Consider the following 19612-nt stretch of genomic DNA (forward strand, 5'->3'; position numbering starts at 1 on the left):
GGACAACTGAAGAACTCATATGCAACTATTACTGAAGGTTCAAACAGTTCAAAGAGCCAGGGGTGAAAACTTTTAAACAGATGTGTAGATTTTTATTAATTTGCCTAAATATCATATTGTTTTCATTTAGTACTGCCCTTCAGAAGCTACAGAAGGTACTTACATGGTTCCCAGAAGACAAAATAAGTTCAATTTACCCTGATCTTTGATTCAAAAAGTTTTCACCCCTGGCTCTTAATGCATTGTTTTTCCTTCTGGAGCATCAGTGAGTGTTTGAACCTTCTGTAATAGTTGCATTTGAGTCCCTCAGTTGTCCTCAGTGTGAAAAGATAGATCTTAAAATCATATAGTCATTGTTGGAAAGGGTTCAAATACAAAGAAATGCTGAAAACCCAAAGAATTTGTGGGACCTGAAGTATTTTTCTGAAGAACAGCGGGCAGTTTAACTGTTCAGAACAAACAATGGACTCACGAACAACTATCACTAAACAAAAACACACAGCTGTGGATCGATCATTCAGGTAACAACACAGTATTAGGAATCCCTTTTATTCCCTCTTATTTTGGTAAAATAATTTACATTTTGCAGATTCTGCAAGGTGTATGTAAACTTTTGACTTCAACGTCTTTGCTCTTCCTGGTACACTGCAAAAAATATTTTTTTTACTTGGTATTTTTGTCTTGTTTTCCAACACAAATATGTAATAATTTTTTAATCAAGGTGCATCTACTTAAGAAGCAAAATGGCTTGAGATTTAAGTGTTTTGATAAAATTAAGATTAAGTCTTGTTTTCTGAAAAAAATATCAAAATGTAGTTTTTTCTTGATTTGAGCAAAAAAAAAAATTGAGTTTGAAAATGTTGATATATTTTTCAGAAAACAAGACTTACTATCTTACTATCTAATTTTGCTTCTCAAGAAAATGCTTCTTGATTCAAAAATGTGTAGATTTTTACACTACAAAACAAGACAGATTAGGAATGTTTTTTGCAGTATTTTGTAGTGTTTGGGAAATGGCCTTGCAATTTTTTTTATTGGCTTTACCTTTATGTAGTTTAGCTGGTGACCTAAATAACAGCTAGAGAGAAGGCCGTGTTTGGATGAGGTATTTTGGACAGCATTCAGTTTGTAAATGCAGGTCGTGCAATCAATATGCACCGATTCACTCTGTTTAAACAACCCAATCTACTAACTGATTTTTCTATTTCTGTCAGTGTGAAATAGTCTCTTAGGGTTTTGTGTTTGTGCCATTCATCAGAATAATGGCTTTGAGCAGAAGCTTTCACGTGTCGGTCTTCAGATAGATGTAGAGGAACCTTCAACAAGCCTAAATGTTTTTCTAGGCCACATTGTTTGCTGAACGGGGGCTGGTCGTCTCAAGGTCTGTCATATATGTCGATATTCAGACTACGATGCAGCAGCTGCGATGATGGCCACAATCATGGAGTGCATGTCAATATTTCACTAAGTGCTCATGAGTGATGACCACTCTTGAGGAAAAATACAGGCTGAACTCCATCAAAGGCTTTCTTTGTGGAAGAACACCTGAAGTCCAAGCCCATGTCCATATGTGATTTAAGGATAAGCACTGAGACTTGTTGATATAATAACATTTTAGTGAAGGGTTGAGTGTAACTATGGTTTCACCCACAGACTAAACTCTTTCTATTACTAAGAGGATATCCCATTTGATGCAACTTCTGCTTTTGTAACAGCAAGATGTGATATTTTCATATTCATCTGGCTTTGAGCATACAGCTCAGCCATTCAAATCAACCAGGATCATTATTCCGGATCATCTCAACGGATGGTGATCCAGTTGGACCATGCAGTGCAACTGGCACAAATTTATTCATAAAACTGAGTCTGAATAGATCTGGGTTCGTTCATTATACAGCCTTATGTAATACAGTCTTAATGAGTGGCAGTAGAAACTCATGTAGAAGTCATGTGGTGCAACTATCATGCAGAAAAAACCTGAAACCGGAAGTAATGTCAGAGAGATGACACCTGCAGAGCCACATGGTCAGTCAAGCTTCCTGAAATACAGGATAATAAATCTCACTGACCCCAAACTTTAATGTATATACTTATTTGCACTTCCTCGCTGCAAAAAATGCTTTTCTTACTTAGATTTTTTTGTCTTGTTTCCAGCCAAAATATCTAAAAATTCTTAAATGTGACCTTGGACCACAAAACCAGTCTTAAGTCGCTGGGGTATATTTGTAGCAATAGGCAGAAATATATTGTATGGGTCAAAATTATTGATTCTTCTTTTATGCCAAAAATCATTAAGAAATTAAGTAAAGATCATGTTCCATGAAGATTTTTTGTAAAATTCCTACTATAAATATATCAAAATGTAATTTTTGATTAGTAATATGCATTGTTAAGAACTTAATTTGGAGAACTTTAAAGGTGATTTTCTCAGTATTTTGATTTTTTTGCACCCTCAGATTCCAGATTTTCAAATAGATGTATCTCGGCCAAATATAGTCCTAACAAACCATATATCAATAGAAAGCTTATTTATTGAGCTTTCATATTATATATACATCTCAGTTTTGTAAAATTTAACCTTATGACTGGTTTTGTGGTCCAGGGTCACAAATCAAGAAGGATTTTCTAGACGAGTAAAAATTGTCTTGTTTTCAGAAAAAAACAAGTCAAAATTAAGTGAGTTTTTGCTTGAAACTATTAAAATAATCTGCCAATAGGGTAAGAAAAATAATCTTGTTTTCTGTTCGAAAAAACAAACAAACATTTTGCTTACCCCATTGGCAGATTATTTTGCTTGTTCTAAGCAAAAACTCACTTAATTTTGACTAGTTATTTTTTTCTGAAAACAAAATATTTTTTACTTGTCTAGATAATCCTTTATTTACATGATTTAAGATTTTTTTGATATTTTGGCTGGAAACAAGACAAAAAAATCTAAGTAAGAAAAGCATTTTTTGCAGTGCTGGTAGACTGCAAAAAGTGACTTTCTTCTGTTTTCTGAAGAAAAGTTTTTGCTTAAAACAAACAAATAAAAATATCTGCCAATGGGGCAAGAAAAAATAATAAAAAATAAATAAAAAAAATATATATTGTTTTGCCTTTGAATTAAGATATTTTTTTTGCCCACCTTTTTTTTTTCTTTATATAATCAAAAACTAACAACATTTTCATTCATCTTTTTAGAAAAAGACTTAAAATCTTAAGTAGTTTTGCTTTCCTTAAAAAGAATGCATCTTGATTCAAGAATGTTTAGATTTTTATGCTGGAAAAGAAGACAAAATAAGTAAGAAAAATCATAATAAAATAAAAAATAAAATGTGTACACTCGTGTTCAAGATATTTTAATATTTTATACTTGCAACACATGACATAAGTCATTTAAAGAAGTAAGTCACCCAAAAATGATAACTGAATGATTTGAAAACACATTTTTCTAAATAGTCATACAAGTTTGTAAGTAAATAGAAGAATGTTCATATTTTTAAATTATTATTAAATATTTTGGATAAATTATCTCTTTAATATATAGCATAAATATTTTTCAAAACCATATTAAACCAATATGGATACAAAAAGTGCAGGTTTTGTTTTAAACTAGATTTTACAGGATTGTCTTTATCATAAACACTTTTATTTATTATTGACCTAAACACTAATAAAGTTCTATAGAACAAAATACAGTTGAGGTCAAAAGTTTACATACACCTTGCAGAATCTGCAAAATGTTAATTATTTTACCAAAATTAGAGAGATCATACAAAATGCATGTTTTTTTATTTGTATACCACAAATTCTTTAGTTTTTTTTAGCATTTTTGTGTATTTGAACTCTTTCCAACAATGACTGTATGATTTTGAGATCCAACTTTTCACACTGAGGACAACTGAGGAACTCATATGCAACTATTACAGAAGGTTCAAACACTCACTGATGCTCCAGAAGGAAAAACAACGCATTAGGAGCCGGGGGTGTAAACTTTTGAACAGAATGAAGATGTGTACATTTTTCTTATTTTGCCTTAATATCATATTTTTTTTCATTTAGTACTGCCCTTTAGATGCTACAGAAGATACTTACATGTTTCTCAGAAGACAAAATAAGTTAAATTGACCCTGAACTTCACATTCAAAAAGTTTTCACCCCCGGCTCTTAATGTCTAGTTTTCTTCAGAAGCATCAGTGAGTGTTTGAACTTTTTGTAATAGCTGCATTTGAGTCTCTCAGTTGTCCTCAGTGTGAAAAGATGGATCTCAAAATCATACAGTCATTGTTGGAAAGGGTTCAAATACACAAAATGCTAAAAAACTAAAGAATTTGTGGTATACCAATAAAAAATAACATGCATTTTATCTCTTGGAAAGAGTTCAAATACACAAAAATGCTGAAAAACCAAAGAATTTGTGGGACCTAAATGTGCAATGAACAACTATCAATAAACACAAAAACACAGCTGTGGATCATTCAGGTAACAAGACATTATTAAGAATTAAGTGTATGTTAACTTTTAAACAGGCTCATTTTCATAAATTCAACTATTATTTTCTCTTGTGGACTATATGTAAATGTCTTTTATGTGTAATATCTTATTCAGGTCAGTACTAAATAAAAATAACATGCATTTGATATGATTCCTGTTATTTTGCAAGGTATATGTAAACTTTTGACTTCTTTAATGTAGATACTTTACCTGTAGATACTTTACCTTTTTAAAAAAATATTAAAATATTTGGAAAATATATAAATACATATTTTAATGTCCCAAAATGACTTCCTGTTCTCTCTCTTTCTGAGAAAAAGTGGAAGTCGTGACCCAAAGAGTGGCCCATCTGAACACACACACACAGTGATATAAGCTATCTTTGAGGAAGCGCATGTCCCTCTCTACATCTCGCTGGCAGGATTCAGGGGTCCCACTGGTGCAAACATGCCTCGTGCCCCGCTCTGCCTCATAAAGACCTGCTGGGATGGAATGGATTGAATCGGATGCTCTGCATGGTCGTGCGGTGAAATCTATGATCAGACACACTGGTCAAAGCTTCCCTTTAGATAAAGTAGATTTACAGCGTTTACAGCAGACGAGGGGGTAAATTGCTCTCACAGATGCCCTGTTGCTGTCTGTTGAGGGAAGACTGTTGGGTTTAATAGAGCTTTGCTGCTGGAGGAACTTCCTGCAGTGCAGGCTTTGATTTGACTGGTGAGCTGACATAATGGATGCAAATGAACACCATTTCACTTCATATAATCTAACGGCTTGAGTGATCTCACCTGTGCTGGAAAGAACACAAGGTTTCACGCTTGAAATGCATTCCCTTTTATAACTATGTTTCATGAAGGTGCTGTATGTAATTTTTTTTGACTGTACTAAGCAGAGATGGGTACTCGAATTAGTGAAACAGGCTCGAGTCACGTTTTTATAGACTTTAGACTCAACCTAAAATGACTCCAGACTTGACTCGACTCAAGGAAGAGGACTCATGAATATTTTAAAAGCAACTCTAGTCTTTTATTCTTAAATACTTGTATAATTGATATTCAAAAGGTGGAGTGCACCTGTACCCTGGCATCCATTCGGACCTCAGTGTCATTTATGGCAAATATCTTTCAGCGCTTTATACTCTAGTATTTAATCTAAAGCCAAACGCACTTTATTCTAGCCCTTTCTGCTCCGCGCTATTGTGCGGATATTTTAACAACAGAAACACGGTGAGCAGCAAAAGTATTGAATACTTTCACTAAAACATGGCAGAAAAAACAATGCTGCAAATCTGTAAAAGGTTTTTACCAAATTCAACTTAAAAACCTAAGTTCAGCAGCTGCCTTAAAAATTTAAGTTGAATCAGCTTAAAACTACAAGTCATTTTAACGTATTACAATAAAAATGAGTTGATTTAACTGATGAGTTGGAAAGACTTAAGTTGATTTACCTTAACATTTTAAGGCAGCTGCTAAACTTAAAGTTTTTAAGTTAAAACTGGTGAAAACTTTTTACAGTGTAGCTATTTATCGATCTATTTATCTATCAATAACCTATGACTCTGTTCAAACCAGATGTGACTCGATGTTTCTGATCAAATTTTAAAATAATCATGTCGGCTAATTATAAACAGTAGGGATGTGACGAGATCTCGTGGCAGGTGATCTCGCGAAATCTGATGTGTCCCGCGGACTGGTCTGGCGAGAAAGTGACGATATTATTTATTAGGGGTTAGAGCTGCATGATTAATCGTTAAAATATCACCATCTCTATTAAAACACGCATGCGATCTTATTCCTGAATGACGATTCAGTGGTGTCTATTACGACTATTTCACACACTCCACTGATGCTTACAATGTGAAACAGGTATTAAAGAAAGTCTTTTTAACCACATAATCATCATGGTTTCTTTGTTACAGACATTTAAATAACATAAGTAATGGGATAAAAGCTTATAGTTTGGGTATAAAAACATGTCTAGAGTAGCGTTCGAAACAAAAGTATCTTAACGCATATGTATTGTAACGCTTATCCTCTTCCGCCAGGAGGTGGCAACAACTGCACGTTTAAAAAAGCATTTATCATTGAATTATACATTCAAGTCTTTATTAATTGAGACACACTGCCTTTTACCACTAAATTACATAATTTTGTTTAGATTTCTAATCCTTTTCTTCAGAATTATGATCTCCAGTTTATAAAAGAAAATTATTTTTCAATTTATCCAGAATCATGTAGCTTTTACATGTTTATTACTGCATATAATTCATTAAAATAGAAGTTTAATTTCATAAAATACAAGTTCATATCAAAATGCACCTACATTTTTTGCATTTTTTGTTTTTTAGTTGAATAAAATAATATTTTTCCCTATATATTTCATCATTGAGGATTTCTTTAAAAAAGTTTAAAAATTTAATCTCGTCTTGTTCTTATGAACCCAGTCTTGTGTCTCGTCTCGTGAGATAAGTGTCTCGTCACACCCCTAATAAATAGGAATATTGTTGTTAGATGGCTGGGATATACCTTAAACTTTGAAACTGACGGTTATCTTTCTTTTCTGCTCAATATAAGAATACTTTGATTATTGTAGACATTTTTAGTAGATAATGCTTTTAAGTAAAAAAAAAAAAAAATAGAGTTTTATTTAAATAATATTTTATTTTATTTTTTTTGTCCGGACCTCTGCTTGGAAAAAAATATAGAGGCAGTGCCTCTTGGAACTTTAATTGAATACCCTTGACTTACATCAAACATAAATACATACTATTTGTATGGTTTTGTAATATCTGTGTCACGGTATCATGTCATAGTAGATAGGACTCTTATTATAAAATTTGATTACAGAACAGCGTTTTGAACATGGTAATCTATAATCTATATAAAAAGTGCCTCACATGGCTATGGAGGGGTCAGTTAAAGCCTCCTTTAGCAATCCGATGTTTTTTTGTAAGAAAAATATTCATATTTAAAATGTAAGAAACACTTTAATCTAGCTTGGGCAGTTTTACACTGAACTTGCTGCTTTGTGAAGACTGCATGATTTTGAGATCAATTGTTTGACGCTGAGGACATAATGCAACTATTACAAAAAGTTAAAATGCTCACTGATACTTCAAAAGAAAAGACATTAAGAGCCGGGGGTGAACACTTTTTGAATTTGAAGATTAGGGTCAATTTAAATTATTTTGTCTTCTGAGACACATTTAAGTGTCTTCTGTAGATTCTAAAGGGCAGTACTAAATGAAAGAATATGATATTTAGGCGAAATAAGGAAAAAGTACACACATCCATTCTGTTCAAAAGTTTTCACCCCTCGGCTCTTAATGCATGGTTTCTCCTTCTTGAGCATCAGTGAGCGTTTGAACCTTCTGTAATAGTAGCAAATGAGTCCCTCAGTTGTCCTCAGTGTGAAAAGATGGATCTCAAAATCATACAGTCATTGATGCAGAGTTCAAATACACAAAAATGCTAAAAAACTTAAGGATTTGTGGGACCTGAAGGATTTTTCTGAAAAACAGCGGGCAGTTTAACTGTTCAGGATAAAGAAGGGACTCATGAAAAACTATCACTAAGCAAAAAAAACACAGCTATGGATCGTTCAGGTAACAACACATTATTAAGAATGAAGACTATACAGAAAAAATACAGAAACAGTATTTTTGTCACACAGCCTCACATGTATCTAAATGTTAATACAATACATGTCAAAATGTTTTGTTTAGTTTTTTTTTGTCCGGACCTCTGCTTGGAAGAAAATATAGAGGCAGTGCCTCTTGGAACTTTAAAGGTTGTATCAGTGATTTCAAGCCTAAAACATAAAGTGTCAAATTCTTCACGATCCGCTCGCTGCCTGCCCCATAAATCGACTGTAAAAAAAACGCGTCTCTCTGGTCAGCCTAGGGTCTGAGAAATGCCAAAAAACAATCGGTGCTACCAACCTTTCCACAGAAAAACAAACGGTGTTCCAACCAATCAGCGTCAGGGGTTTGGTGTTGTGGACTTTCGCTCAGCCTCCCTCACATCCCTGCATCAGTAGGAAAGTCCACAACACCAAACTCCTGAGGCTGATTGGTTGGAACACGGTTTGTTTTTCTGTGGAAAGGTTGGTAGCACCGATTGTTTTTTTTGGCATATCTCGGACCCTAGGCTGACCACAGAGATGCGTTTTTTTACAGTCGATTTATGGGGCAGGCAGCGAGCGGATCGTGAAGAAAGGTCAGCTGAAATTGACACTTTATGTTTTAGGCTTGAAATCGCTGATACAACCTTTAATTGAATACCCCTGACTTATATCAAAAATAAATACTTTATTTGTACGTTATTGTAATATCTGTCACGGTATCATGTCATGGTAGATAGGACTCTTATTATAAAATTTGATTACAGAAAAACTGTTGTGAACATGGTAATCTATAATCTATATAAAAAGTGCCTCACATGGCTATGGTCAGTAAAAGCCTCCTTTAGCAATCCGACGTGTTTTTGTAAGAAAAATATCCATATTTGAAACGTAAGAATCACTTTATAGTCAGCTGCAAATATGGTTTGACCCCAAAAAAATTCTAACAAAAGGTTTCTCAGTGGTTTACAGTAGTATCAGATGTACTTAAAAACATACTAAAAGTTTACCAAAGTTTGACTCCAAGAAAGGCCCCATTTTCAAAATGGCGGCCGTCAGGTCCTTAAAATGACCATTACTCCTTTGTATTCCTCTTAGACCAGGAATACTGGTGCCTGATACATGTTTTGGCCATGTAATATTTTAATTAGCATATTTGCATGATAGATACAGGTAAATTATAAAATTAAAATATAAATATCTAAATTAAAATGTTGTGGAAAAGTTAATTTATTTCAGTAATTCAACTCAAATTGTGAAGCTTGTGTATTAAAGGAGTCATCGGATGCCCATTTTCCACAAGTTCATATGATTCTTTAGGGTCTTAATGAAAAGTCTGTAATATACTTTGGTTAAAAATTCTCAATAGTAGTGTAAAAAAACACTCTTTTACCTTGTCAAAATCAGCTCTGCAAAATATCAGCTCATTTTATCGCATGGGCCCTTTAAATGCAAATGAGCTCTGCTCGCCCCACCCCTCTCTGCTGAGGGATTAGGAGCTGTAATGTTTACTTTAGCCGCGTTTAGCTGCATTTAGCCGTGTTTATCGGCAAAACTTGCCAACGAGCACATTATTAAGATTCACACGAACAGAGACGCATATGTAGATCGGGATCGGCGCATCCCTTTTAAAAACGAAAGTAACGTTGTCCTCTACCTCTTAAGCAGCTCAGATGTTGGGAGCAAATGACTACTGCTATGTTCATTATTACATCCAACAACAGAACACCTCAATCGCTCAATTAGAGTCTTCCTCTGCACCTGATTCACACAATGGCGATCGGAGTCAGACTGTTTCAGCTCGGTGAGGGCGGGGCTAAGGTAAGACGCTCATGTCAATCTACTATCGTGGGAGTGGCCTCTGTTGGTGTTCCGTCACAACGACAAGAAGCTGAGAATGACCCAATTTTAAAAAGGGGATATTACTTTTAAAGATTAAAAAAATACCACTGGGTGGATTTTTATCATTGTAGGGTGGTTGTGTACACAAACTGCCAACACACATTAATGTTCAAACAAAATCTAAAAGTTAGTTTTGCATCTGATGACCCCTTTAAATAAATTCATTTCACACAGACTGAAGTAGTTTAAGTCTTTGGTTCTTTTAATCGTGATGATTTGGCTCACATTTAACAAAAACCCACCAATTCACTATCTCAACAAATTAGAATACGCTGACTTGCAAATCAGCTAATCAACTCAAAACACCTGCAAAGGTTTTCTGAGTCTTCAAAATGGTCTCTTAGTTTGGTTCACTAAGCTACACAATCATGGGGAAGACTACTGATCTGAAAGTTGTCCAGAAGACAATCATTGACACCCTTCACAAGGAGGGTAAGCCACAAACATTCATTGCCAAAGAAACTGGCTGTTCACAGAGTGCTGTATCCAAGCATGTTAACAGAAAGTTAAGTGGAAGGAAAAAGTGTGGAAGAAAAAGATGCACAACCAACCGAGAGAACCGCAGCCTTGAGAGGCTTGTCAAGCAAAATTGATTCAAGAATTTGGGTGAATTTCACAAGGAATAGACTGGACTTGGGACAAAGCACCAAGAGCCACCACACACAGACGTGTCAAGGAATTTGGCTACAGTTGACATATTCCTCTTGTTAAGCCACTCCTGAACCACAGACAACATCAGAGTCGTCTTACCTGGGCCAAGGAGAAGAAGAAATGAACTGTTGCCCAGTGGTCCAAAGTCCTCTTTTCAGATGAGAGCAAGGTCCTGGAGTCCGGAGGAAGGGTGGAGAAGCTCATAGCCCAAGTTGCTTGAAGTCCAGTGTTAAGTTTCCACAGTCTGTGATGATTTGGGGTGCAAAGTCATCTGCTGGTGTTGGTCCACTGTATTTTTTTGAAAACCAAGTCACTGCACCCTTTTACCAAGAAATTTTAGAGCACTTCATGCTTTCTTCTGCTGACCAGCTTTTTAAAGATGCTGATTTCATTTTCCAACAGGATTTGGTACCTGTCCACACTGTCAAAAGCACCAAAAGTTGGTGAAATGACCATGGTGTTGGTGTGCTTGACTGGCCAGCAAACTCACCAGACCTGAACCCCATAGAGAATCTCTGGGGTATTGTCAAGAGGAAAACGAGAAACAAGAGACCAAAAAATGCAGATGAGCTGAAGGCCACTGTCAAAGAAACCTGGGCTTCCATACCACCTCAGCAGTGCCACAGACTGATCACTTCCATGCCACGCTGAATTGAGGCAGTAATTAAAGCAAAAGAAGTATTGAGTACATATACAGTAAATGGACATACTTTCCAGAAGGCCAACAATTCACTAAAAAGTTTTTTTTTATTAGTCTTATGAAGTATTCTAATTTGTTGAGAGAGTGAATTGGTGGGTTTTTGTTAAATGTGAGGCAAATCATCACAATTAAAAGAACCAAAGACTTAAACTAGTTCACTCTGTGTGCAGTGAATTTATTTAATAGACAAGTTTCACAATTTAAGTTGAATTACTGAAATGAATGAACTTTTCCACAACATTCTAATTTATTGAGATGCACCTGAAAGTGATTACAAGTACAATTATATACTGTATTAAAGCAACTTGAAATAAGTGACCATTTAGAGGGTTCACACACAGGCCTCTGTTCGGACTAATTCAGAGTTTTTTTTTTATGATCAAAGTTATACAGCTCCAATTTAAGGAACTTTTGGGTGCAGTAACTTTTACATTGAATGTCAAGTCTGTGTTTTAGAAGAAAAAAAAGAGCTGTATGTGTCCAAAAACATGTACTGAGTAGGAGTTACATGACATAGGCTAAATCGTTTAAAACTCTGGTTCACCCCAAACAAAGATAAAACCTTACAGTAATCGCACAACATCATGTATTCCATAAGTATGTAATCATGTCTGTGCAATTTAGACGAGTCCAATGGATTCATAGACCCAGAAAACATTGGGTTAGACACCAAGATTACTTGGCTAGGTCAAATAATGAAGGAGTTAGGATATTTTAAGGGTTTTCTGCCCATCTTGGACGCCATCTTGAAAATGACACCTTTCTAGTGGTCAAACTTTGGTAAACTTTTAGTATGTTATTAAGGACACCTAATACTACAAAAAACAGCTGAGAAACCTTTTGTTAGAATTTTTTTGGGGTTAGGTGTTTTTTTTTCATATATGCAGCCGCCTATTAATCTAGCTTGGGCAGTTGTACACTGAACTTGCTGCTTTGTGAAGAGGCGTGGCAGGACTGCAACCAATTGCAACACAGTGGGACTGCTAACCAATCACAATACATTTTGTTTTTCGGAAGGCGGACCTTCATCAAACCTGGAACTAATCTAGGCCTTTGTGCCAGCCTGGGGAGAAAGCTATTGTAATAATGTAAATTATGGGAAAAATAATGCGTTTTTCATAGTACTAAGCATGAGAGAAGTTCTAGTGTACCCCCAAAACAAAATAAAGACTTTGTAAAAGAGCATAATAGGATAGATTACCCTAAAATGAAAATTCTGCTATCAGTTACCCACCCTCATGTCATTCCAAACTTGTGTTTGAGTTTCTTCTGTGGAACGTAGGAGATATTTTGAGAAGTGTTTATTGTCTAAACCAACATTCTTCAAAATATCTTCTTTTTTTACATTCAGAAAAACTAGTTACGCATGGCTGTAAGATTACTGCACCTCCACCAGAATCTCTTAAAATAGGTCAGAGAATATTTTTGTGGCATCAGAGCTGCTGCAGTAGATGCAGTAATGATTCACTCTCCCGCTGTTCAGATCAGCATGTTTCCATACTTAACAGGCTCGTTTTCACACCCAGCGCTCGTTCCTCACGTATTTAGAGATCGTCTCCTTTCTGTTTCCTGGCGGATCAGTCATATACAGCTAAAAATACTTCTCCTCATTCCTCTGATTTCACACACAGACACACATAGTCTGGAGGAGGACAGATACACTGGCTGTGTACGTCAGTATGGCATGATGTAAAATCCTGCTATCTATGAGCATATGCCTCTGGAGTGGCACTTAATGATATATTAACATAAATCCACAAAGAGAGAAATACTTGCTCTACATTACATTCAGGATTTCATCTAAAGTGCGTAATATTAGATACAGACCTTTGCAGTTTGGGTTTGTTAGATTGAAAATGGATTTTTACCATCTTTACAAAGAAATTTGAGATCAAAAACATGATCCTGGGGTGATGTGGCTATTACTTCGTAGTTGCTAAAGGCTAGTGTGTTGTGAGTGGTTAATAGGTCCCACCGTTAGATCTATGTGATGTTCTATAAATAAAAAACAACAAAAGCATTTAAAACAGAATTCATTGACAGATATGTGGGATGAGATACCTGTTTTAGCAAACGGCACTCATAATATTTTTCTGACCAGTCCAGTGGCTTTTGTAAATTGGCTGTGGTCTTGAACTGTGTTTGTTTCAGGGTTTTGAAGGTCATTAGTTCAGTTGGGTAATAGGTACCTGGTGTTAATGGGTCACACTGTTTTTCTTCAGAGAGATAACATGCTGTTCCTAGGGGCTATTTACTTTCACAGCTACGTTAAATATACTAACACCAGCATGTACTAATGGACCGGACATAAACAGAACTGCAGAATGTATATATCAACTGTGTGTATACAGTTGAAGTTAAAAGTTTACATACACCTTGCACTTGCAGAATCTGCAAAATGTTAATTATTTTAGCAAACTAAGAGGGATCATACAAAATGCATTTTTCATTTAGTATTGACCTGAATAAGATATTCCACATAAAAGATGTTTACATATAGTTCACAAGAGAAAATAATAGTTGAATTTATAAAAATTACCCTGTTTAAGTTTATATTAACTTGATTCTTAATACTGTGTTGTTTCCTGAATGATCCACAGCTGTGTTTTTGTGTTCAGTGATAGTTGTTCATGAGTCCCTTGTTTGTCCTGAACGGTTAAACTGCCTGCTGTTCTTCAGAAAAATCCTTCAGGTCCCACAAATTCTTTGGTTTTTTAGCATTTTTGTGTATTTGAACTCTTTCCGACAGTGACTGTATGATTTTGAGATCCAACTTTTCACACTGAGGACAATTGAGGGACTCATATGCAACTATTTACTGAAGATTTAAACACTCACTGATGCTCCAGAAGGAAAAAAAACGATAAATTAAAAGCTAGGGGGTGAAAACTTTTTGAGTTTGAAGATCAGGGTAAATTTTACTTATTTTGTTCTTTTCAGAACATGTAAGTATCTTCTGTAGCCTCTGAAGGACAGTACTAAATGAAAACAATATGGTATTTAGGCTAAATAATAAAAATGTACACATTTGTATTCTGTTCAAAAATTTACACCCCTGGCTCTTAATGCATTGTTTTTCTTTCTGAAGCATCACTGAGCTTTAGAATAGCATCTGAAACAGTTGCATATGAGTCCATAAGTATTCCTTAATGTGAAAGATGGGTCTCAAAATATCAAAATTTCAAATGCTGAAATTATGGGACCTGAATGAATTTTCTGAAGAACAGGACAAACAAGAGATTCACAAACTAAAAAAAAAAAATCTAATCACTAAAAAAAAAAAAAAGCTGTGGATCATTCAGGTAAAATTAAATTTTATTATTCCAGAATCAAGTGTATGTAAATTTTATAAATTCAACTATTATTTTCTCTTGTGGACTTTATGTAAACTTATTTTAGGTGAAATATCTTATTCAGGTCAGTACTAAATAAAAAATAACATGCATTTTGTATGATCCCTCTTATTTTGGTAAAATAATTAACATTAAGCAGATTCTACAAGGTTTGTGTAAACTTTTGACTTCAACTGTATGTAGTTTGTAAAATAAAAAAAAAGTATAGTGTATTTTTTTTTTTGTCATGTCTGTAAATGGTTGCAGAGTTGCGATGTCTGTTTCTGTAAATGCTGTGTGTGGCACTATTGCTGACTTTTACAGTGATTATTTCTTACACGATTGCAACAACACAGTCTTGCGGTCTGTTTCTGCAGAATAATTACAAAACTAATTGAATAATTCACCCAAAAATCAAAATGAGCTGAAAATGTACTCACCCTCAGGTCATCCCAGATGTAGATGCGTTTGTTTCTTCATTGGAGCAGATATATAGAAATATATCATTTCATCACTTGCTCACCAATGGATCCTCTGCAGTGAATGGGTGCCGTCAGAAGGAGTGTCCAAACAGCTGATAAAAACATCACAATAATCCACAAGTAGTCAACACAACTCCAGTCAATCAGTTAACATCTAGATAAGCAAAAAGCTGCGTGATTGTAAGAAACAAATCCATCATTAAGATGTTTTAACTTTAAACTATTCCTTCTGGCTTAAATACAAGTCCATAAACCATAATAACGTTTCCTCCAGTCCTCCCTCTCACATCAAAATCAACCAACGTATTTGTTTAGAAGTGATATAGACAATTTTTGATTGTAAACGGTGCTTCATTTGTGCATATTTCTCTCCTGATTCAGATAAGATGAATTTTCCTTGGACAAAGCAATATTAAAGATAGAGGACTTGTATTGCAGCAACTGTTTGAAGTTAAAATGCCTTAATGATGAATTTATTACAAACCCGTGGTGTACAGTCATGGCCAAAAGTTTTGAGAATGACAAAAATTAGTTTTTACAAAGTTTGCTGCTCAACTGCTTGTAGATCTTTGTTTCAGTTGTTTCTGTGATGTACTGAAATATAATTACAAGCACTTCATACATTTCAAAGGCTTTTATCGACAATTACATGACATTTATGCAAAGAGTCAGTATTTGCAGTGTTGGCCCTTCTTTTTCAGGACCTCTGCAATTCGACTGGGCATGCTCTCAATCAACTTCTGGGCCAAATCCTGACTGATAGCAACCCATTCTTTCATAATCACTTCTTGGAGTTTGTCAGAATTAGTGGGTTTTTGTTTGTCCACCCACCTCTTGAGGATTGACCACAAGTTCTCAATGGGATTAAGATCTGGGGAGTTTCCAGGCCATGGACCCAAAATTAGTTATCACTTTTGCCTTATGGCACGGTGCTCCATCGTGCTGGAAAATGCATTGTTCTTCACCAAACTGTTGTTGGATTGTTGGAAGAAGTTGCTGTTGGAGGGTGTTTTGGTACCATTCTTTATTCATGGCTGTGTTTTTGGGCAAAATTGTGAGTGAGCCCACTCCCTTGGATGAGAAGCAACCCCACACATGAATGGTCTCAGGATGCTTTACTGTTGGCATGACACAGGACTGATGGTAGCGCTCACCTTTTCTTCTCCGGACAAGCCTTTTTCCAGATGCCCCAAACAATCGGAAAGAGGATTCATCGGAGAATATGACTTTGCCCCAGTCCTCAGCAGTCCATTCGCCATACTTTTTGCAGAAGATCAATCTGTCCCTGATGTTTTTTTGGAGAGAAGTGGCTTCTTTGCTGCCCTTCTTGACACCAGGCCATCTTCCAAAAGTCTTGGCCTCACTGTGTGTGCAGATGCGCTCACACCTGCCTGCTGCCATTCCTGAGCAAGCTCTGCACTGGTGGCACTCCGATCCCGCAGCTGAATCCTCTTTAGGAGACAATCCTGGCGCTTGCTGGACTTTCTTGGACGACCTGAAGCCTTCTTAACAAGAATTGAACCTCTTTCCTTGAAGTTCTTGATGATCCTATAAATTGTTGATTTAGGTGCAATCTTAGTAGCCTCAATATCCTTGCCTGTGAAGCCATTTTTATGCAACGCAATGATGGCTGCACGCGTTTCTTTGCAGGTCACCATGGTTAACAATGGAAGAACAATGATTTCAAGCATCACCCTCCTTTTAACATGTCAAGTCTGCCAATCTAACCCAATCAGCCTGACATAATGATCTCCAGCCTTGTGCTCGTCAACATTCTCACCTGAGTTAACAAGACGATTACTGAAATGATCTCAGCAGGTCCTTTAATGACAGCAATGAAATGTAGTGGAAAGTTTTTTTTTCGGGATTAAGTTAATTTTCATGGCAAAGAAGAACTATGCAATTCATCTGATCACTTTTCATAACATTCTGGAGTATATGCAAATTGCTATTGTAAAAACTTAAGCAGAAACTTTTCCAATTTCCAATATTTATGTAATTCTCAAAACTTTTGGCCACGACTGTACATATCTAAATTCTTATAGCACTGGGAAGGATTAGGGTTGGGTACCGTTCACATTTTAACGGGTAGGGTATATTGGAACCTGAAATTCAGTGCCGGTACCCAACATTACTTTTTTCGGTACTTAACTCTCTGTGTAATAACAAAAAAATTATTTAATTGAAAAAGCCTAAAACAGGTTAGTTTGTTTGAGTTTTCCCTATTTTCCTCCCTTTCCTTCTCTTTTAAATAACTTGTAAAAATTTGTGCAGTTTACTTTTACTTTCAAATTAGCTACAATTCAGTGTGAAGCACACCTACTGTATAATTGGGCCTGCAACCCAAAACAGCCTTAAAATGCTGTCTTGGTAGGGAGCTCACTAGGGTTAGTAAATGATAAATGAAAAACAGGATCATGAAAACGTTCCCAAAGCTTTTCCTAAGTCGCCAAGCCTTTCTAAACACCCTGTCACGGGCTGTTTTACAGGATTGTGTAAACCACTTGTTCTGAAGTAATGGACTAACGTTTACGGCCCGTGTGGTCCAGCTGTTAATAACACACTGACCGCTCACTACGTCCATCTGTTCTCGTGGGTCATAGGTCAACACAAGGCAATTTCTCAACACATGATATGATGGTAAATAGCCATTTCTACACCTGTTTGTTATTCAAGAGACTATACTTATTGAAGCATCAAATCTCTGCTGAGTGCTGGTGAGTTTGCTTTATGCATTCTAAATGAATGTCATTGTGGAATATTCCATTCATTTGTTACGTGGATTCTTTCAGGTTTATTTTTATCTGCATTCCATTTATAGCTATACTGCTTTTAATACACAACAGAATGTTTGTTGTGGCATTTTTTTGAAAGACATTAATACTTTTATTCAGCAAGGACGTATTAAATTAATCAAAAGGGTGGAAATGTTTCTTGAGCATATTAGAATGATTTCTGATAGATCATGTGACACTGAAGACTGGAGTAATGATGCTGAAAATACAGCTTTGATCACAGGAATAAATTGCATTTTAAAAGGATAGTTCACCCAGAAATGAAAATTTGATGTTTATCTGCTTAACCCCAGGGAATCCAAGATGTAGATGACTTTGTTTCTTCTGTAGAACACAAACGAAGATTTTTTAACTTAAACCAGTCTGTCCGTCATAAAATGGAAGTCAATGGGACCCACGGCTTTGAAAATCAAAAAAACATACACAGACAAAACCAAATTAAACCCAGCAGCTTGTGACGATACATTATGGTCCTAAGACATGAAACAATTGGTCTGTGCAAGAAACTGAACAGTATTTCTATCATTTTTACCTATGATCCACCGCAGTGTCCTCAGTGTATCATCACTCGCTGCATGATTTAATTTGGTTTTGTCTGTGTAGGTTTTTTGACTCTAAAAGCTGTGGATCCTATTGATTGCCATTATATGAGTGACAGACTGCAATGGTTTGAGTTAAAAATCTTTGCGTTCTACTGAAGAAACAAAGTCACGTACATCTTGGATGCCCTACGGGTAAGCAGACAAACATCACATTTTCATTTTTGGGTGAACTATCCCTTTAAAATGTATTCACATTTAAACAGTTATTTGAAATATATATTTTTTTCTGTAATTGTTATCAAATAAATGCAGCCTTGGGGGGCAGAAGGAACTTTTTTCAAAAGCAAAGCCATTCTATGCATTCACATTGTCTGTGAAAGTGACTTAAACCAGCATCCCTTTTGTTTGTTCTGACATGTTGAGACCACACAGTGAGTCTATTGTCAGATAATATAGTCTTCTGTGTCTGCACTATTGCAATCTTAGTGTTTAATATAAATGGCACATTTACAAGGCGGTGGTTTACATTGTAGATTTCAACCGCACAGTTATTTTTAGTACTTAGATGGTATTTTAAGTTTGTTGGATTGTGTATTTAAAAGAAATTATACAAGAGAAACGTGCTGGGAAGTGTTGCACTCTGTTGGATTTATTTGTGTTACTCTCTGACATGTTGAGGTTGAAGCATTGATATGAATCACGACTGTATTCTTCAGACTTTAATAGGAAGGTTCGAGACGTTTCTATTTCGAGCTGGTATTCAGCAGGGGGTGATGATTTCAACAATAGGATATTTATAGCTTACAAGAGTGTACATTTTGTCTCATATTTAAGCTGAAGGCCCTGTCTTCATTGAGGTGCATGCAGTATCTGTTTGCCATCGTGAATGAAAATAGCCAAACTACTAGTTGTCACTCTGTTGTGGTGCGGATTATTAAGCAGACATTTTGTAATGTTTGTAACAGAATGTTTGGAAAGTAGGGCAGTGGTTCAATGAAGGACAATAGAAAATATAATTAACAGTTTAATTAAGGTATGGACATTTTAGCAGCCTATTCTGTTTAAGAACCACCCATTTATACAAGAAGAGTAGTTTGACTGCTACTTAAAA

The 19612-nt window shown here is 35.6% G+C and overlaps 1 protein-coding gene across 23 annotated transcripts in view; it reads left to right on the plus strand.

Annotated features, from left to right (window-relative positions):
* rims2b (regulating synaptic membrane exocytosis 2b) overlaps positions 1-19612 on the plus strand; it is a 247215-nt gene that overhangs the window by 220107 nt on the left and 7496 nt on the right. The gene's annotated exons all lie outside the window — the stretch shown is intronic.

This window comes from Garra rufa, chromosome 17 (genome assembly GCF_049309525.1).
Source record: "Garra rufa chromosome 17, GarRuf1.0, whole genome shotgun sequence".
Lineage (NCBI taxonomy): Eukaryota > Metazoa > Chordata > Actinopteri > Cypriniformes > Cyprinidae > Garra > Garra rufa.